General features: G+C 47.9%; 1 protein-coding gene across 3 annotated transcripts in view; it reads left to right on the top strand.

Moving 5' to 3' along the window:
* Positions 1-3,989: 3,989 nt before the first annotated feature.
* Positions 3,990-21,737, top strand: part of n4bp3 (NEDD4 binding protein 3) — a 47,892-nt gene continuing 30,144 nt past the window's right edge. The window contains exon 1 of one of the 3 annotated variants that reach the window (XM_088604692.1): positions 3,990-4,284. The gene's annotated coding sequence lies outside the window, so the exon portion shown is untranslated. Of the gene's footprint in view, positions 4,285-4,532; positions 4,552-5,968; positions 5,992-21,737 lie in introns of those variants that run through there. The other 2 variants (XM_088604694.1, XM_088604695.1) reach the window with 2 other exon arrangements.

Here is a 21,737-nt window from a genome sequence, read left to right as displayed (position 1 = left end):
TGTAGACTTTGGTGACTTTTGCGCTGGCTGGGGATGACTTTTTAGTGCAGGATCAGCTGAAAAAGCACGGCATCTCTGTGAACTAAAACAGGTGATAAGGAGCCGTGCTGATCTCGCAGTTTGAGGATGTTTACAATCCACGGCGAAGGCAGCACCTTGCATTTCAACGGCTGCTACCTGGGAGGGTGGCGTGAGGCGAAAGTCCCTCCCAGCGGGTCTGCGGCGCTGACTATGACCTTTCACCACCGAAGGAATGCTGGCTGTCCTGTATACCTGCGACAGGTCGTGGGAACGACAGGAAGCCGCCAGATCTCCGTGAGATAACGTCTGAGCTGGAGAAGAAGGTGAATTGCGAAAATGTCGATAGTATCACAGTTATTTCAAGCCAAGCACCATCTCGCAGCGCTCGGAGCGCCGCCTGGCCTCGTCGTCCTGGGTTTATTCCCTGTCCCTGTTCCCGATCCCGCTCTGGATTTTAACCGTGTTTCGTCTCGCCTTGGGTGGATCACCCGGTTTCGGACTTTGGACTGTCTGGATCTGTTTGGCGTTGCCACGCCCCCCGAGCACCAGATCACCGTCGTCACGCCCCACTGTGTGTCTACCCGTCCAATCCTGCTGTAACTCCCCTGATGTCCTTCTCCACTTACTTCCAGATTACACTGTCTGCATAGGGTCCTGGACTACAGTCATCACCAGCAGGCTGTTGCACAGAGGGGAGCCTTTCAAACTAGGGAAGGTTGGAAGGTCGTGGTGTCAAATCTAGACAAGCAAGGCAGAGGAAGAGTGTCTTATTAGGAAGGGGTGTATCTTTCTTTATCGACCGTTTAAATGGAGGGGATTTCTTACACTCCCCTCGGTGTCTTCTACTTTGAATCAGAAAGAAATAAGCATACTGAAGTGTATAATTCCAGATAATCACAGCGGAGTACAATCTCACTGTTCTGTTTGAGCAGCAAGGTACTGCCACAGCAATGCACATTAATATTTCATTACATCGATACGGACATCGATAGGGACTTCCGTCAATACTGAAATCAACAGGGACTCCCGTCGATGCGGACATCGATAGGGACTAAGCCTTTCTGTCATTCTCAGCATCTTAGGCATCGACCCCCGCCTCGCATTTTCAGTTTAATTAGCTTTGCAAAAAAATATGCATGATTCCAAAGAAGAACAAGAAGAAAGCAGAATATTTGCTGAGTGAGGCACGTTGAGTGGAAGGGTGATTTACCAGTGCTTCCCTTAGGAAGGGCCTGGGATCAAATAACGATGATGTCATGAGAGAAATGGATTCTGGGGTCTTCAGTGCATTCCCCCAGTGGGCACTGGCCTGGGATCTCCTTATTGTCAGGAGCTCGCCCACCGTCCACAGTAGGGAGAATAATTTCTCCGCTCCGGGGGAAGGAATGGCTCAGGTCAGTAGCTAGGTGCATGTGAGAACATTCCTCAGACAGCTGCTGCCTGGAGAAATTATTTCTACAAGCTTCTTTCTAAAACCTTCCCGCCGCTTAGCGGAAGAAACTAGGAGGTGTGCGTTATATCTTCAGGCAGGAGAGACGGGGGCTCGGCTGTACTGAGCGGGTTGTGGGAGTGACGTCACCCACGCATCCCAGGCAGTATCGAATTCCCCGGAGCGAGAAGACGCGGCGCGTGCCTCCGAGTCAAGGTCATTGACCGGACCGGGATCGACGGGCACCTTCACATCCGTCTGTCTCCCACAGGTGTGCGGGTCACAAGGCGTCCACCTGAAAGACACTGGGCGAAATGTGGAATTTCTTTGACTTGTTTGAGGCCAGCACAGCACCCTTCTCTACCCACTGCCTCGGTCTCCAGCGATTGATCTCGCCGAGCCCCTGTCCCGCGTTTAGGGAAAACGGCGCTGGAATCAGACATGTGCACTGCATTCGAAACTATTTTGTTGTCAAAGCCCCTGCTCCATGTTGGATCACGACAAGGTATTGCGTGGCCTCGGGTCTGTGCCGCAGCAGGCGTGGGTGGTACATACCTGAATAAAGGAAGCCTGATTCCTCGTCGCAAAGCCCCACTGACCCGTGTTTTAAAACTGGGGCAGGGTAATCCAATTACCGTGGTGAAACACGTTCAGAAGGAGAAGGGCTTTGAAAAGACTTTGGATTCGGAGAAGGGTTTGATTTCCAAGTCACTTATTGAAACCGTGCAAACAGTGGACGCAGTGCGGTTTCATCTTTCTCGACATGTGACCCAGATTTCTGAACCAGATGTTTCTGACTGAAACGATTCACGTCGCCACTCCGCTGAAAGGAGGTTTCTTCATCTGCACATTTCAATGTCACTCCTCTTGACCCTCTTTCCACCATCCTCAGCATCTGTTTAGCTCCAAAATTAGCTCTTAGATTTGTTTCGACCTCGCATCTAAAAATGCCTTGTAATTAATATGCATTGATCAACTGAGCTGAACCCAGCTAGTTGCCCAATAGGAAGGACTGTTTTGTTGTGTAGCTTTTTGCAGTAGGTCACATATGGTTCTGTTTTCCCGAAACAGCTTTGTAGAACAAAATGAGGAAAGGGGATGGTCTGAAAACACTCATTAAGCCTGCCTTTGCTCATGGTCCTTCTTTAAACGGACAGCTTGCTGGTGACGTATCATGTTAGCATAGTCAAACACCGGTCTGCTAATTGCACACCTCTCCAACTTTCCCCCTGAACCCACGGGGTGCTGCTGGCACAGGTGGGCCCTGCTCTTCAGTGGGGCAACACAAGCCTTCAGGCTGAAGAGCGCTATACAAAAAGCAGGCAATTTAATAATAAGGACGATGACTATGTGTGGTGATACCTCATCCTTTAAATTAATATTATTTCCTTTTTTTTTTGTAATAGAGCCACCTGCAGGATTTTGAGGTTTTGGAATGTATCGCCTTTTTCCCTCACAGCTACATGTCTCTGTCAGTCTGTTCCAGACTCCCACCACTCTGGGTGTACAGTGTCGTCTCCTTGCTGGGCACTGTAAGTGCCCTTCCCCTTCGTTTCCACTAGCGCCCCCTGGTGCTGAAGCGGTGCGCCGGGTTGACTCGCTGTCTTCGAGGATTTGGGGTACAGTGCTTGAATCAGGTCTCCTCTGTAGTCTTCTCTGTTAGACACAGAAGTGTTTAAGACCCGTCCAGCTGTCAGTGCAGGATGTGTCTTTGAGGACTGGACCTGCTTCGTCTTCTGTGGAGGGACTCCAGAACAACAATGTTGGGTGTTTTTTGTATCGTGGTTATAAAAGCTGAGCACAGTAATCTAAATGAGAGCTCACTGCAGTTGGCGTGCAATGTAAACTTGTATCTTTCCTTGATTCACAGTATATCATGTGCTTTCCTCAGCCCGCGGACACGTTTCCAGTTTCTTCCTGGATGAACATTTTGACTGAAATATTAATTTACTACATCAGTCATCTCCCCATCATTGTCTGGAGCTTTACCTATGATATCTCTGATTCCCTACATCTTGTACCGTCCTTTTCAATCCTGTTGTTACAATACTATATTAGCTTGCAGTAAAAAATTGCATTATTTTAGCCTCCATGGAAAAAATATTCCCTCTCTCAGGGGAAAAAAGGGGGACTATCCCCTTTTGCATGTGCTTGCTGTTAAATAAATTCCAGTTTCTTTAATAGAATACTTTTAATTTTTAATCCTTTTCTGGAGTTTTTTTTTTTGGCGTCCTTCCCACGGGTTTTTTTCTGACGATGATGCCGACCAGCCATGATCTGTAAAGAAACAGACGTTTTCAATGCCCGTTGGATACTGCTGTTAAAAAGTAGGTTACACCGTCAGGAAATAAACATCCCAATTTATTTTTACGCCAGACCCCGCTGGAAAGTAGCCTAGCTCATCCATTTTGCCCCGTTGGCACAGACAGGTGGCGCTGTTGCGCTTGCACAGACGGGACGGAGAGCCGAACATTTCCCAGCGCCGGTCTTCATCTTCGCCCCTGCCGGCGGTGCGTTAGCATGTGAAAAGACGGGGGCTGATGCATCTGCACTGCCTCCCTACACTTCCTCCCCAGGACCATTGAAAGTGCGCTGTGGGAGAGGGAGGGGGGGAATAGTTCAAATCGCGACGAGGGAAAAACTGCCTCAGTGCGCCGACTGGAGCCGGACAGAGAGCCGTCGGCCGCTCACTAGAAAAAGAAAAAAGAAAAATATTGTCCCCCCCCACCTTAAACCAGGTATAGCTATTTCTAGGAAGTAGCTTTTAAAAATAAAACCCGCACGCAACGGGACTACACTTGGAGGTTGTGCGCGCTGGTCTGCTCTTTAACATGGTAAGTGTTAAACCTGCGACGGGCTGCGACTGGACAACCACAGCTGTGGGGCTCCTGCGCTCGCCTGCGGCGTCGCTTCGCTTCGCTTTGCTTTGCTTTCTGTCCGAAATGCCGGAGCCCCGTGGTTTGGGGATACTGGCTACGTGCGCGGAGTCTGGACTGCTTTCTCCTCGGCGCAGGCTGGGAGAGAGATGGAAGTGGTTTCCCAGGTTTAGCGACCTCGGCCAAACAGCCGCCGGCGGGGAAAGTGCTCCAAGAACTCCCTGGGTAAGAAAAAAAAACTTTAGGGGGGCAGCTGAGGGTTTGCAATAGGGGGTCGCGGGTTTTCGTCTGCTTTCCGATAACGATTTCGCTCCCGGGTTTGGTTTGTGTGATTGTTGATCGATTGGGTCAGCGCTGTTGCCCAGCGGGTTTTCTGCTGTAGTGGTCCGTCCGGATCAAATGTGTTTTGGGGTTTTGTTTTTCCGCCCCGCTACTAAACCTCGAAGCGATCGCTCACTCCCGGCGATTTGGGTTGACTTCAGTTCCAGTCGGGTCGAAGTGGCCGCTGCACGCCAGCGGGGTCGTTAACTTTGACGTTTCCAGTGTAAGCCATCACACGTTCCGCTGCGTGCCTGAATGGATCCCCAATTGCTTGATTAAGGGGTAGTCGCAACGGGTAACGGGGTGGAAGTGCGGTCACCACGATGTCCCGGTCCAGTAGGCTGCTTTCAGGACGCAGGGGGTTTTCAGTTCTAACCCGGAAGACGATTAGCAGTCTCCATCGCGGCACAACAATATAATTGATATATATATAGTCTAATTCAGAAATGGAAACGGGGACAGTGATGGGCAGCAGCCGGAGGCAGAGATGCAGATGCACCCCGGCCCCGCGAGTGTCCGGGGGGAGGACTACACATGCACGGTACCTTGTCCGAGTGGACAGCCGAGTCGGAGAAGTGGGTGAGCGCACGGATTGCGCAGCCGGTGGGTGACATCGGGGCGACGTGTGCTTTACCTGTCATTATCTGTAATTTCCAAACAGCCGGTCCCGTGCACTCACTGTCGTGAAGGGGGTGACTCTTTCTCTACTGTAAGATTTTGGGGGCGCCACCCCCCCCCCCCGTAGTATGCCCCCCAACTTCCTTTGCCCTCCTGACAACAAGCCCCCCCGGTTTTCCTCCCACGGGGAAACCTAAGGGATACTGCGCTCTGTGGATCATTTCCTCTTGATCCACGCGTGTCAATCGCGGCTCAGCTCCTGCAACAGGGTTAATCGTCCTCAGCGCGGAGGAAGTACCCGCAGCTTGCTGGTGCTCACCAGACGCGAGTAAAACTCTCTTAAGATAAGGAAGCAATTATGCAAAAACTACTGTATTGTATAGTCGGTGCTATATCGGGAACAGAAAGCAGCTTTGTTTTCTCTCCATTGTTCAGTATACACTGGGGCTCCCAGGAGAGTGGACGTCCAAGACCCCCTCTCCTCCTCTCCTTTCTGTCCCTGTGATTTTAGAAGAAACGTGGGTTTTTTTTTGTCTTCAACTCTACCGACAGCTGCGGGTATGTGCTGAAACAAAACCAGAAAAACACCCGCAGAGCAGCCCCCAGCTCCGACAATAGACTCGCAGGGAAGGGAAATAACTTTCTGTCTTTGTGTAGGAACGGGAGCTGTTAGCACCTACTGCCAGCCCTTGGAGAGGAGCTGATTTCACTGGGCAGCTCAGTCGAGTGAGTAGGTTATGGTAGCACATCCACATCTGCTGGGTTCAAGGAAATGTGTTGATGCTATTTGAAGAGTCACCCATAAGCCCTGTATTATTCCATTATTACTGAAACACAGTGCTGGTAAATGGCTACAGTAATTCCTTGAATTCAAGATATTGCTTTATATCCTGAAGGATTCCAGAAAACTTTACAACCATGACATGTCTTATTAGTGAATCATAGTATCTATGGGTGTATCATTGAGCACATGAGCTCATTAATTCTGCACTTCACCATTACATTACTGGCTGTGATCTAGCAGGGCTTCAGGATTTTATGCTTACTCATCCTATTATCCACCTCAACGAAATAGTTTAGATTAAGGCTGACGTCTCTGAAAAAGTGAATTTCAGTGAATGGCCAGGGAGAGGCTGCAGACAAACAGCACTCCAGTGGGTGTAAACAGACTGCAGTGCTTCTTGTGCAGTTTTTCTGATTGCCTCACTGTATGTCGCTGAAAGGATCTGTTTTCGTATGGACCCTCGCTTAGAAATAGCGTTTTTGTGACCCTGAGGTGGGGGTGTCTCTGCTAGCAGTGGGAAAGGGATTTTAAAGACTCGAGTTTGCGTGCTGGCTGAAGAGGTTGACCAGTTGGGCCCGGAGCCTGGGGTGTCTTTTAATAACGGGCTCCTGACCAGTCCCTTCCCTGCCCTTCTGCAGGAAAGTGAAGAAGGGAGCTGTTGGCTCTCTCGATAGCCGCAGGACACAGGCCGAGAGGGAGCTGTTTTCTGCTCAAATACTGATAGTTTCTTCAGACAACTTTCAGCAGCTGGCCTGAGCAAAGTGCCAGGGCTGAGCCCGTCCTTGTTAGTCAAGGATGAACCATACTGCACCTTTTCCCCAGACGTTCTGAGCACTTCAGAGGCATAGCAGCACGGCACCTAACAGAATATCCCCTTACTTTACAAAACCTGAAACGATTCAGGGAAAAGCTTCCCATTGTACAGCTGTATATTCCGTTTTAGGGTGTCCCTGTGCGCATACAGGTCTGGAAGCTGGAAGGGGTGTTGTATGTCTGCTGTTTTTGCATCCAGGTAATATGTTGTGGTCAACTGACCCTGAGCAAGAACACCTGAGACAAGTTGGATGTTAAATTTGATCCTGTGCATGTTCTTGGAACAATACTAGCCTTAGTAGAACTGGTCTTATTATTAATTGCTTATTAGCTCTCTGGAGATGTTGTGACAGAGGGACAGTTCAGCGAATTACCGTGGTATCGCTTATTAGGGGCTGACTGTACTGTGTGGCATTCACTCGACTCACCAAGGCAGGATCATCCTTCCCCACCACAAGCCCAGCCGATATAACCTGATAATGCAGAGGGCCGTGTTTCTTGCAGCAGGACTATTTTCTCTCATGCTCATCGCAGCTCGGAACTGGCATCAGCTGATTTCGGCGGCAGTGCGTTCCGTGCTTGGTCTCGGCCTGTTCAGCCGATACAGCGCTTAGCTTGCATCTGCTTAATTAAGTGTCTGAGCTGTATTACAGTCCCATTGATCAACACACGGAAAGCCCTGCCTTGTCACTTCCCCCGGGCCATCTATCCCGACAGCTGCAGTCTGGCACGTTACAGCGCCTGTTGTGATAAAGCTGCAGAGCCCTGCCACATTAGAATGAGCACCCTGGTGCACCCACGCAACAGAAAATAATGTGAGTTACTCGGCGTTCTGCCGATTACGGCACGGCTATCGTCTCTTTTTCACGAGCAGTAACAGACCTAAATAATACATTGGAGGACGATACGAATGTGTTTGTGGTGGCTCTGTTGTGCGCCCTTTACCTGTTGCGTCACAACTGCGAGGGCTCTCTCGGGGCTGCATTTCCAAACTGCGGTGCACTCTGTATCTCGCACGTTGTGAATCGGTATCGTGCTACTCTTACAACATAATGTAGCAATATGACAACTGTGTGTAGGGTATGTATAAGGTTCAGCATGTGAAGGCCAGTATTCTATTTCTTCTGCTGTCCCTGTTGTACCACATTTCCGTTGAGAGTAAAATGTTTGGAATGAGGAAACAAATCAGGTGTGAAAGCCCCAGGATCCCTGTAGATTATCACAGAGACTTCTTTACAGAAACTTTAGAACCGTGCAATCCACTCCCTGTTATCAAAAGCATAGATTGCATTTAGGGGTGTCCTCATGTACAGATCAAAGGCTCTCTCCTGCAAGTGACTCCTGTCGTGTTTCTAATGCGGGGAAGTGGTTATTAATTCATTGGTGAATTCAATTGCAAGGCTTTGTGACCAACTAACCCTCAAGTATTGGCGGGATCTTCAACTGCCAGTCTCACCCGTTAAACACCAGGCGGGGAGATTGAGTCGTGCACGCATCAGATCTTCTGCAACACTGCCTACGAGCGCGCACACACAAAAATACAGTCATTCAGAGAGACGTGCAAGACTTCGATTTAAAGATTTTTGGAGACTGCTTTTTTCTGTGAAAGTTCATTCCTTCTGAGTCTTCCAGCGGGCCTTCCTGAAGGATTTGTGCAGGATATTGGTAGCAGGAGTCTGTAAGGATTTTGGCCCCAGAAGGCTGGATGATTTTTATTTTGTGGGATAGAATGGAGATGCCAAGCTTGCCTGGAGCTTGTGAGATGTTTGTTGGGTGCTGGGGGTTTTAAGGAGAGGCTTGTGTTTTTTTGGAATAAGGAGATTCTCGTGCGTTTCTATGGCTCTGAGGACTCGGGGAGTGTTTGAAGCTGTGATGAGGGAGCCCTGGAATGCTGGCTGAGGGCTGGCACGTGGTGAGATAATTGGTGTATGTTTCCTTAGGGAGAGGTCTGGGCTGGGGGTTGCCTGCTGCCAATTGTCAGCTAGCCTGCTCAATTGTCATCACTTCCTGGTCTGGGGGGGGTCAGTCAGGGTGCACAGTTTGTTTTTTTGGGTGGGCTGTCCTACCCCGGCCACCCTCTCCAGCCTAGCCCCTCAACCTGTGCGCTGACCGATCCCAGCGTTGTGGTTTGTGCCACCTGTTGTAAATGTTCCTGCGTTCCTTCCCTCTCCGGACGAACCCCCGCGTCGCTGTGTTCCTTTGATTCACAAAACAACATTGGGAACAAAAGGGGGGCGGCAGCATTCTCCCCCACCGCCCAGCTGTAACCTGGAAACCGGAGGCCTGCTGCAGAGATCGCTGACCTGCTTGATAACAGGATGGCCTTTCTAAAGCAGGATGAGTCCGAGCACGGCCTCCAGGCGTCACAGATCTTCCTCAGTCCACTGGAGGTGGAGCAGCTCGCGCAGAGCGAGCTTCTTCTCAAGCAGCACTTTTTACACCCTTGTGGGTGGAGTGCTGTGCGTACCGTGCACGCAGACCACCTTCAGGTTTTTGGTGGCTGTTTTTTTTTCCTGCAACACATGCGTGTGTATCCATTCTGCGGCCCTGTCAGCTAAACTGCATGGTCATCTTTCAAGCTTCTCCACTCTTTGGCACAGAACTGTGCTTCTGCGTTTTCGTAGTTGTGAGCATCTGAGAAAAGCAAGTCCGTTCGGAATCTGTGCGTTGGGACAAAGGGGTATTGTTTTTTCTGTTGCTGACTTTCCTACACCTTTAAGATCGAGCTGCAGTTGTGGTCATTCGAGAGCTTAAGCTCTCTTGAGCAAGGAAGGAAAGAAGCAGAGCAAATCGTGCACCTTCAGATGTAAAAAAACTAACTCTGTGTCACAACCTGTTGTGTTATTGAACCTCTCAAATTGCCTTTGATGAGCGATTCTGCACAGGAGAGAGATGTTTCTGCCCAATGTATGTCTGGGTTCTGAGGTACTGTTACTCATATTGGGTGGGGATGGAGAGGGTGTTCCTTTTAACCAGAACTCTTTAGACAATGTTGACAGGATTACTAAGCAGCATGCTTTTAAGAAGCTGGGGTGCTCGATTATTTTCCACAAATTCTGCAGCACCAAGAAGTTAAATGAAAGCCCCCTTTTTCTTCTGGTAGGGCACTTCAGCTGACTTACCACCGTTGACTCATATGTTGAAAGAAACTATCATTTAAAAAGTGAAAACCCTTTGTGTTAGCTAATGAAAGTGGTGCATTACCTAATTAAAACGAGGGTGTGTTTAGAAAAAAATCAAGCAAGCCTACTTGGCTTATGTGGTATAAGCCAGATGTCTCTATAGCTGCTCTATAGATCTCTCACGGTTTTAATTGAATTGCCATGTTCTGTTGTACCAGACATCGGTTTTTAATCCTACACCTGCAGGTGTTTCTGCACAAAGGCCTGCTCTTATTGTGTGAGCAGAGTCGATACAATGGAGGGTACAGGAGTACCCCGGAGCCTGAAACAAGGGCTCACTGTTTGAACGTCACAGTACCTGCGCTGCTGGCAAGGAGATGGGGAATCAACACCTGCTTGCGTACGAGACGGTATAGACCAGGAGATTTCTTTCAAGGGATGGAGGAGGCTTGAGGCGAAACTTACTGAACGGCATCTGTTTGGTGGGGGTAAACCCTGAAAGGGCAGGCGGGGAGAGATTGTTCTGCGCATTTTTAGGATGTGTGAAGTGCTTTGGGCAGGTACTGTGTGTAATTACAATCTGGAGAGCACAAGTTTCCCAGGCTGAGCAATCTCTCTGTTGTAAAGACACATGTTTCTGCTGGATCTCCATCCACTGGGAGGGGATATCTCGTCCTGCCTGTCACCCTCTCCTGCTCCTCCCTGGCACTCCATATCCAGTGTGCATTTTTTGATGATGACAGGGGATTAATAAGGAGGTGTGTTCCATTTCCTGTGCGTGTCTGCTGCACCTGTGCATATTTGGTTTTGCAAGGACTAGTACTCTGGGTTTCTCAACTTTACTGGCACCTCGGTATAAGACAAAATAATTTGCATCTAAGACAGTCAGTCATCATAAGTGAGATTGATCACAAACTGTTGGGAATGGTACAGCCATCCCACTTTTGAACTGATTCCTTATTTGATGGACTGAAATATTTTCTTTTTTGACCATTTTATTTATGCTTCTGATTAAAAAGGACAGCCTGAATTGTTTCTGTTCCTATTAATCCTGCGTAAAAAGAAGACTTGTCGAGAGAGTAATAACTTGCCTGGGAGAATGACCTGTTAGGCAGGAGCTTTCTTTGTTAGAAGAATAAATATATCTTAAAAGTGTTTTTCGTTCTTTCTGGGTTACTGCAATGGATTGTTTTAATGCGCAAAAGTCTTCATACAGAGGCTAACCGAAGTTCTAAAAATAGGCTCCGTAATTATAGAAATGTTTAGCACCACACAGTAACACAGGTTTGTTTTTTTACAAGTATCTAAAGCACAGCGAGGCTTTGACATTTTCCCCAAATTGAATTTGCTCTGTAACGAGTACCTCTAAAAGATTGGTTGCTACAGATCTTATTGGTTTTGAAATCTGTAAACTCTGTTGATCGGCCTTATCATGGAGGTAATATTTTGTCTTACACAGCACGTAAGCATAAACTAGAGCAGACGCCAACAAAGGTGTCTAAACCTTGTGCATCAATGCAGAGACTTGTGTCCATACAGAACAGGAGGAAGCATTGTAGAAGGATTCTCAGCGGTTTTACAGTGTTTATGCCAAGTTCACACAGTAAAGATATGATCGAGGCGAAGAATTAAGTTGAAAAGCCAACAAAACAATGTCTTTCCAGCACTGGAAGTGAAGACAATCGATCAATGGAACAGTCACGTTAGTTTTGCTTTAGCCCATCTGAGCAAGCAGTGCATGAGCACATTTTCAAAATCGTCCAAATGAAATTACGTTCGGTTCACACCCCGCAGTCAGCTAGTGGCAGCTTCTGTCTTCTCCTGTCGATCTGTGTGCCTCTGGAGATGGCAGATGGCAGACCTGTGTGAATTTCCTGGTTAAGAGTCTGGTCACTGAAATGGTCTTTTCCCCGGAGATCGGAAGCTAATGGGCACTCTAATCTCCTGTCCCTCACGGGCCAGGGAGTGACACACAGCTGATGTCTCCTCTCCTGCGAGTCCTGTAGCTGATCTACAGCGGGGGGTGGGGGAAAGCTCCATCGACCATGCTGATGGTTTTTGGGGGATTAATTAAACCTGATTCATTGGTAATTTGCTTCTAGAATTTAATTTACTTTTCAGTTTGTTTTATTTATTTGTCTTGGTTGCCTCTCCTCTGAGAAGCTTTTTTAAACACTAAGAAAAGGTGCTGGGACTCAGAACACACTTCCTGAGCAGACCAGACCAAGGATCTGTGCTGCTGTATCTTTGCATAGAGCTGTAGCCCCTTATTTTTGTACCTTTCTCTTTTGTCCTCAATGAACAGTCTGGGTGCCAGGAGACCCCTGGAGTCTTGGTCCTGGAGGGCCTCCATGTCTTCTAGTTTTAATGTCTTCCTGGGCTCCTAGTGTCTTAATTCAAATCACTCATTCACTTAATGAGTCTGTATTACCACTGTTTCCAGGTGTTCAGCCATCAAGTATTTTGCATTTAAAAGTTTTTGTATAAAACCAGATTGACAGCACCCCTCCAGAACCAGGAGTGAATCTTGCTGCCCTTGGGTGTTGAAACCACTGGCTAAAATCAGTCCTCCTGAAGTGCAACGCTACAATATTTAATTTAATATCAATTGCTGTAGTCGCACTGTCACGTACAGTGTGATGATGTAATGGCATAATTACGGTATGTACCTGTATCGCAGCAGGATCAAACATTCGGACTTCTTATGTGTGATCTGCACAAGTACCATATTGTCAATTACACTGCAGAATGAATTAAAATTGATTGAGCTTACCCTCTACAAGTGACCTCCGGGGTGTACCTAATGTTCCAGACATTGATACCATGTAAAGACATGATACCACGTAACTTGATACCATTGGCGTGATTCAGTGTGCCTTGTAGCAGCCCTCTGTCGCCTCTCTCAAGAACCTCACTGGCTTTTTGTTGTGACAAAGCCTTCTCAAAACCTTGTCCCATCTACAAAAGTGTTGCGCTTGGATATGTTTTAAAGTTGAACTGTGCAGGTGTGCGGCAGGAGGACGCCACTGGCAGGGAGCAGCCCCTCTCTCTCCGGACCTCAGGGCTTCGGAACGGAGATGTCTGTCCTCTTCGTTAATAATCCCAGCAGCCCGGCCGCACCAGCTGGCTCCTGAGGCTGTTTGTCGGCGCAGGCTGGTGGTGGCGCGGGGGTTAATTGGCGCGATGAATGGAAGTGGAGGCTCCTGACCCCCAGTGGGCAGGGGGTCTGCCTGCTCTGACACAGCTGCAATGGGGGGGGGGGCCCTCTGTGCACCCCTTAGCGAGGCAGCCCCCCAAAAATAAACCGCTAATTGAATTATTTTAGAAGTCCTTCATTAGGACAGGCTTGTTCTCTCTCTCGTGTGGTGGATCCTGTTTTTCTCAGGTCGCAAGGCGGCCACTCGGACTCCCACTGCAGCCTTCGTTATGGAGCAATTACTGGCGAAGCTGACAAAAAGACTAAAAGCGTGATACATCTGTCCAGGGGGCAACTGGGAATGTATGTGTACCTGCAAGACGCGTGAACATGGTTTTCTAAGTTGTTGTTTGTTTTTTTCTCCCAAAACTCGTGGAAGTGCACAAAGATTTTGTTTCATTTGTTTCATTCCAAACCTGTATCGCTTCCCGGTGATTTTTCATTGAGTTGCCCCAATCTCTGACTCAGAAAGGGTGCTGGACCATCAGGGATTGGTACACAATAGCAGCACATGAGACTTGCTGGGCACCAGTAGCTTTCAGCAATGCCACCGAGAGATCTGCGATCTGTTGCAGCATGTCAAATGACAAATGGCTCCGTCAGGCTGATGTGTTGGAGTAGGCAGTGCATTGCGTTGCAGGTGCTGTAGCAGTAAGTCAACTTGATTAGCAATCCGCGATCCCGGTTTGTGAGGGATGCTTTAATTTCACGCTAGACTTTTGTCTCGTAATTAAAAGCCAGGTTTTGTTGCACTTTCAGGTTTGTGCGGGCGTTTGTGCTGAGGTTTGCGAGAACAGTGTTGCAGACTGCTCTCTGAAGACCTATTTTATTTAAAGGATTACCTTTTTGGTTAATCTGAAAGTGTAGTGATGGAGCATTTTAAGAAAACACTTCTGTCCTGCATTGTTTTGTAAGGGTGGGGCAGGATCTGATTAAAGATGTGCAGCCCAAAGCTCCTACTGGGCAACTTGTGTTTGAATTTATCTTCTGGTGGGATGGAGGACGGGTGTTCTATGTGAATTTCATTGCTTTTTTTAATCCGTTTCCTCTTTGCTCTTTTACCCTTCTGAATCTCTAAAGACACTTTAAAGGGGCTTCACACACTGTCGTGCATAAATGTGTTTTTAAACTAATTACTGGCTTTGCAAATACTATACATTTTGCTTCTCCTCGGGTACTGTAGATAAGAGGAGGCACTGCTTATCAAACGCAGCACTGCGAGCGTACCTTTCGGTCGTGGACATGAATAACTGAACACTAACAAAGGGGAGAAGCAGACCCGAAAGTGCAAAGCGATTTGGAAAGACGGTGGAGATCTCCAGGTGGCAGACGGCACGCGACATTTTCACGCAGAATCTCTCTCCCGCATCTTCAGCAACTGTCGGGATGCGTCAACGCCTGTAATCTCCGGTAATTCCTGCAGATGAGGGAGAGCAGTCTGAATCCCAGACTGGCCCTGCCTCTGTCTTTCTGCCACAGAACAATGAGGCTGTTATTGCAGAGAAGAGGGTAGGGCACCCTTTCCACACGCAAGAGATTCAATCAGTAGATTGTAAGCGATGAAAGAGAGATCTTAAGGGGAACAATTGGGCTTTTCCCACAAAGAGCAGTGCCCCAGCAACTCCGGAAGGTTATTTGGCGTAGGAGGTTAAGGGTCATTGTCTTTGACTTTGCTAACGTGCGCACACACCGAGTGAAGCAAATGTTAGCTGTTATCGCTGATGTCGGGACAGTCAGTGTTATTGTCTGGAATGAGCCTAAAAGGTTTCTGTTGCTTGATGTACGCTGGTGTGCAAGTTTAAGGGCATCTGTACATTTCTATGGATATACTCTACAAATTGAAGTGTACGTACTGTATACATATACAGTGTTGTGCATGTCCCACTACTGGAGGGGCACATCCTGACCAGCTGAGTTCTTAGGACATTTTATTTCACTTGCCGATAAAATGTAAAACTATTGATCAAGACAAGGAGGTAAAACTAAATGTAAACGAAGGGGATCAGCTTGTTGAACACCCTACATGAGCTAAAAAACATTTCAGTCCTTCTAGAAAAGCCTGCTGTCCCGATAAACATTGTCCTGCCAGATCCTAGTCAAGTATATCTCTATATTTACTGTACATGTGGATGTTTCTTGTAAATGCGAGGGGAAAGGATAACAGGCTTTTGGTGAGGTTAGTCAGCACTAACATGGATTATGTCACACCCAGTAGATGTGCTTTCCTGGTTGCAGACTCCTTACGTGGGAGCTGGCTTGTTTGGGTTTTCTCTGTCTCAGGAGCGGCTCCATTGCAGCACAATGGAGTATGAGTCAAACACAGCCACTTGTGTGTATCACGGTTGCTTTTTATAGTGACGTGGCTGCTGTCCAGATTCCAGAAATAGCCCTGTTAAGACAGAGGAAGGGTTCGGAGGTACAGTGCCCTCTTCCTCCTCGTGTGGTGTGGTATCGATTGGTTCTCGGGACGGTGATCGGAGCGCGGGGCACCTGAAACCTCACCCGCCTGGTGCAGAATGAGTCATGTCTCTGGGCGACTTCCAAGAAGCAGCGGATCACCCGACTGACCCTCTACAATGGGAGCTTTTTGTGAGTTTGTCCTTGCAATCCTCTCTCTTTCTCTCTCTGTCGGCTACCTTTTCCGCAACCCTTTTCCCCTTCAAGCCTCTGGGAAACGCGAGATGAATCGTGATTTTACAGCTGTCCGTTCTGATTCACCTGGTAGTTCTGCCCCTCCGCTGCGCAAGGTCATCTTCAGTGCCGCGCACAGATGACTTCCTCTCTGCCCAGCTCAGCCTGCTTCTTCTCTGGCTCTCTCTCGTTTCACTTCACTGTAACACGAAGCCCTCGCTTTGTGTTGATGGACTTTGTGGAGTCCGTTGCATTGTCGAAATCAGCTCCACCACTTGTCAGTTACCTTGTCGGTGCAACTGGGGAAGACCGGGGAAGCAGACTGCTTAACTATGACGTGTTATAACTTCACACTGTAACTAACTTTTGAGCAAATACCTTTTTTGTCTACTAAAAGGTTTTGATCCCAAACATGAATCTGCCACAATTGCTCATCGCTTAGTTCAGTCCAGGTGGGAGAGAGAGATGTGTCTCAGTAGCCCGATCACTGTGGTTAAATGCAGCACTCCATTTCTGAAAAAGTCTGATGAGACACAGAGTAGAGGAGCGAATCAGTACAGCCTGTTTGGTAATTAGTAGCTAATTGATCCCAAGACCTACGATAGCTGTAGAAGCCAAGGTATCCATTTCAGCAGCTTCACTGGGTAGCTTGTTCCATAGTGGGTGAAGAGCCCCTGGTTCTCAGTTTTGAAGGCACTTCCACATAGTTTCCACATTCGTCCTCTGGTTCGTGCTGCACTGTCCAATGTGAGGATAGCACTGGGTTGGCTTGGTCAGTGTCTTTGAGGAATTTGGATACCTGGATCAGGTGCCCCTGTTGTCTTCTCTGTTCAAGACCCAGCCTGAGTTCAGTTCCTTCAGCCTGTGGTGGTAGCGCTGGCCGTTGCTGGCAGGAGGAAGTCAATATTTGTAAGTGGTTATACACTGAGTGGTGCTGGGTATATAACAAGTTTTTAAGAGAGACCTAAGCCTTAGAAGGCTGGGGTTTCCTGTACAGTAATTGTTCTGCATCTAAAATCCCAACATCAGTGAAGAGGGGTATGAAAACGTACCTTCCTACCCATGTATACAATGTCAAGAAAAAACAACCCAACAACCTTCTAGGTCACCTGCTATGGCGACAGTGTGCTCTTGGTTCCGGTGAGATCACGTTTCATTTCGCAGGCAGGGATTTATGGGATGCAGCTCAGCCGGAAGAGGCCTCCTCATCTCTGGAGCAGCTGGCACCCTGCTGCCCAGAGAGCTTGCTGGTGCCACTCGTAGCTCTGGCGCGAGAGGCTGGGGGCTTCCCTCGCTCCGCGTGGCAGAGCAGACTGAGCGCAAGAACTGTCCTGCTGTTTCGGCTCTGGGGCGACCTGTGGTGGGACAGTGGGCGCTGGGCAGGATTTGTCCATTTAGTTCCTGTTTCCTCCGTGCTGCTGTGATTGATTGTTAGTTATTCACCTCGGATAGGGAGGACGGTGAAAATAAATAGCATTTCCAAATTGAAATGTACGGTATTTAATTTCAGTGGCCTTTTTTTTTTTTAAATGCTCTGCTTTCTTGGATGAAGAATAGGGATCAACTCAAGATCCAGCCCTGCCCTCCAGGTGTTCCCTCCTGACGGGTGATACAGTGCGTGATGCAGCACTGTTTTGTTTTATTCGTTCTGAACTCCTGGAGAGAACCCCATTTATTAGAATATCCAGCATGCACCATGTTGTTTTCTTAAAGCGTGAAACCAGTTGAATCTCAGTGGGTGCAAGATGCATCAATCAGTTTCTTCCAGCCCAATCTTTAGCGCTGTGGCCATTAAATGCAGAAATGAACTGGATGCACGCTTGTTTTATTGCAAATTATCTTTCACATTATCTGTGAAAGGGGATTTACTGCACACACAGCAGGGAAGTAAATTAAACTCCCTGCTTGATCCGTTTCAGACTTTAATGAGCTCAGGACTCTTTTAGAAGCGCTCTGTAGCTACTGGATATTTTAGATTTGTTTTGAGTGTATTGCTCCCGAAAATATGGGATGGTGATATGGCACTATTGGTGGTACAGTGGCACAGTGGTTGACACTGCTACCTCAGAGCTCTGGAGTCCTGGGTTTGATTATGGAGTAGGGTGCTATCTGCATGGAGTTTGCATGTTTTCCCCATGTTCGTGTGGGTTTCCTCCTCCTGCAGTCCAGAGACAAGCTGGTAGTTTGATTGGCTTCTTGGAAAATTAGCCCTGCTGTGAGTGTGTGTGTTTGTCTGTCCTGCGATGGGCTGGCGTCCTGTCCTGCGTGTATCCCGCCTTGAGCACATTTCTTGCTGGGTTAGGCTCCAGCTCCTGCATAGGATAAACTGGTCAGAAAATGGGTGGATGGATTTGGCATGAATTAATTTTAAACTTCTGTCCTGACAGATCTGTAAGTGCAATATGCACAGCTGTGAATCCTGACCCGGTTCTCGGTGCTCTGGGGTGCAGTGCCTTGTGTGGTTTTCTGCAGGGCGAAAGAGACTGTGCAGATTTCACTATCCTTGGTCATTCCTGTCTTCTTGCCCCTCTCTGCAGTGCCTGCAAGTCTGCACTGTGAAAATCAGTCTCAGGTCGGGTTGGGGTGGGGGGGGGGGAGACAGAACTCATCCCCTGGGACTGTAAGCAAATCCAGTGCTTTAATATGAGGTCAGCCTTGATGAGATGCACTGGCTCGTAAACTCCCCCCTTCGATTAGCGCCGGCCATTGAAGAAGGGGAGATGGATGGCTTCTGCTGGGCTGCCCCTTGCTGGGTCTTGTCAGGGGTGTTTTATTTGTACTCGATAACTTCGATCCCTGGACTGGGCATAATGTACGCTGGAACATGAACACAACTGCCCCCGCGCGCGCACACACACACACACACACACACACACACACACACACACACACACACACACACACACACACACACACACACACGCGCGCGCCGGGTCGGTGATGGATGACACCAGCGAGCTGGGGAATGTGTGTGCCTTTGCATGTTAAAGACTCCTGAGGGCTCTGACAGAATTTATGGAGCGCTCACCGACCAAAGGCTCTTTTATTGCCCGACTTTTATTTTTTTTTAAAAGGCTCACCAGCTAGGTTCAGGGTTTACAGGAGGCTCCAGAAGTACATAAGCACAAACCAGCAGGGCTTTTTTTGTATGGCGTCCTCTTGTTAATTTCTGAATTTTGATTCCTGTTCCACCAAAGCCCTGCTGGCCAGTGAGAATAAAAAATCGCACTTCCTTTCTCACTGCAGGTCTCCGGAGCTGGTTCCTCAAGGGGATCAGAGCAAATCAGCTGGCTGTTTGCTTCTTCGTGATGTGTCTGACCTGATTTCGAATAGTCATTTTATTCTGTTAATCATTGATTGATACAATTATTTAAGCTATTCATACGTTATTTGCTCTTCAGAAGTATGGCCTAAATTTCAGTTGAAGACATCACACAGAGTCTCCCTTATTTGTAATGCTGTTACCTTTGAGATGGTCTAATTCCCAGTGTTCTCTTTCTGCAGGTATAATTACGACCTTTTCTCATTCTGATGCCATTTTCTTTAACCACCCAATTTGGCATCACCAGCTTCACACCTGACAGATGGGAAAGGTATGGCACTGCCTTGATAGCAGCCCACCGATAAGTTGTCTGCTCGCCTCATGAAACTCAAGACCTTACCCGCTGTGTGTAGCCGTTTGCCAAGTTAATGTTGTAGGTGTGCACGGTCGTGTTTTTTTACCGTCGGGGGACGTGCAGTGATAAATATTGCAGGAGAAGCCATGTGGGTTGCTGCCTTATTTTCTAACCACCTTCTGTGTGGAGAGCCTGTGTCTGTGTGCGGACCTAACCTCCAGGTTTGTCGACACGGTGGTGTCTGTACCATATGACGTGTCTTCACAAGAGCTTTGTCAGATTAGCAGTAAGGTGAGGCCTGCAGAAGGCCACACTGTTGTGTTCAAGTTACTTCGAGGGGGCAGCTCTGAGGTGACCCCGAGGACAAGAACTCATCAGTCACAGTATCACTTTCTGTTAAGGTCCCACGGCACGCGGTGTATGTTTTCACTCCATGGAGCTGGAGCTCTGAATTTGCCTGTGGAGTCAGTTCATGATGCATTTTGTTGTTGTTGTTGTTGTTGTTGTACCACTTTGTTGCTCCAATTCTTGTTGTAACTTTTTTAAAGTACATTTTCAGGTAACCAGGAAGATACTGTAATTACCTTATGTCTATTTTTTAATTAATAGTAAAAACCAAAAAGCAGTTAGTTCCTTGTGAAGGTCTTGAGCTTTAAATTTCTGCAAGAACTATTCCAGTAGTGTGAAGCCTAAATTGCTCCTGGTTTCTTTTCATAAACATACAATTTTTACTGGAGCTCTAACCACTGTCTGTTCCTGATTCTCCTGTATTCTCGGAGCTCTGGTGGTGCAGTCAGACCTGATCAATCATCAGTTGAAAACTGTAGACTGCAGAGCGTTCGGTGTTGTGTGTCAGAACCCTCCCAGTTCGTGTTGGAGAGTCTTCATCCGTTCCTGCGTTCAGTTCTTGACTCATGGAACTCATGTTTGCATTTGCTTGTTAATTTTATAAAGCTGCTTAAGCCCAGTCCACACCGAAAGCGCTCTATAAGTTAGCACAATATGGTTATTAGTATTATTACTGTTACTTAATAAACTATCTTTAGGGTTTCTTTCTATTCTGAGAATCCTTTGTTTTCCCATTGCAATTGGCTGGACTTTCTCCAGGCTTCCTTAGTGAATCGGTTTCCTTTTCGTACACCTGTTCAGACCTGTTGCTCGCCGGCTGTTCCCAGGGGCTGTGCCCAGCAGCCAGGAAGTCCTGCTCGTGCCAACGACTTTAACAGAGTCTGCCGATTGGCGAGGAAGTCGGGTTGCCCGAGGGGAAGCTTGGACGGAAAACAAACCTCGTGCCTATTCTGATGCCATCAGTAATCAAGGCGCAGTAGTAAGTATAGATTAGGACTCCAGTGGTGATTTGTCTTTGTATTCATAGTTTCTTTGCAGACTGCTGACCGGAGAGAGAGAGCATGCCCTCTCAGAATGAGGATAGCGATGCTTAAGTAGATCCGGATGGTCCACATGAAGCATTGTGTTGACAAGCTCCTTCTCCAGATGTGGGGAAATGCGATTGCTTTGCATGATGGGAGCGAACAGCTATGTGACAAGGCATGGCAATGGTTAACTGTGACCAGTTCACCTCTGCAGCACGGGGGTTTAATGGCATGGTTTGCACGTAATGGCTTTTTGAATCACCATGTAACTCTCTAGAAAGAGCCATGGCACTGCTGGATTCAGGGGGCAGTCTCTGCTTTGCTCCCAGCAGTGTGTGGAAGTGTGGTCCATGTGATTTATCAAGTTCCAGTGGTGCTGCTGTTCTCTCTGGGGTTGTGGCAGCAGACTCAAGTTGTTTGGCCTGAGTAGCATCAGGAGTCAATCCAGACCTGCAAATTCTAACCTCCCTGCCTGGCGCACAGATCTGTTATTCCTCATCCTGTGATTGGATCGTGCATTGGATTGTGATTTGCTCAGGTACAGCCCACTTTTGACAGCTTAAAGAAACAGTTGAACCCATGTTTCTGTTGCCTTCTGAAATTCTGAAGACAGCTGGAGGGTGTGCTGAAAATCTCAAGAGTTAATAACACTCTGTCAGCCTCCTTAACTTACAGTACAATGCAGAAAAATTACAGACAAACGTCTTTTCACTTTTAAAGTAAGTACTCACGGCTGAGTGAGCCCCCCGTCCCCCCACACACACACTGAAATTGTGTGGGTTTCCCTTGCAGCTTTAGTGCCTGTTGGTATCAACATGAGCCAGAAAGTTGAGTTGCTATGTTGGGGTCTGCTCCCCTTTATCGCAGCCAGTTTGTCATTATTCGTTTTATTTTTGTCCTCTCTTATGCTGTCATTGGAGAGGCAGTATGTACGTT

Source organism: Lepisosteus platostomus, chromosome 13 (genome assembly GCF_059453375.1).
Source record: "Lepisosteus platostomus isolate fLepPlt1 chromosome 13, fLepPlt1.hap1, whole genome shotgun sequence".
Lineage (NCBI taxonomy): Eukaryota > Metazoa > Chordata > Actinopteri > Semionotiformes > Lepisosteidae > Lepisosteus > Lepisosteus platostomus.
Note: the sequence above shows the minus strand (reverse complement) of the source record. Positions and strands in the feature narration are given on the sequence as shown.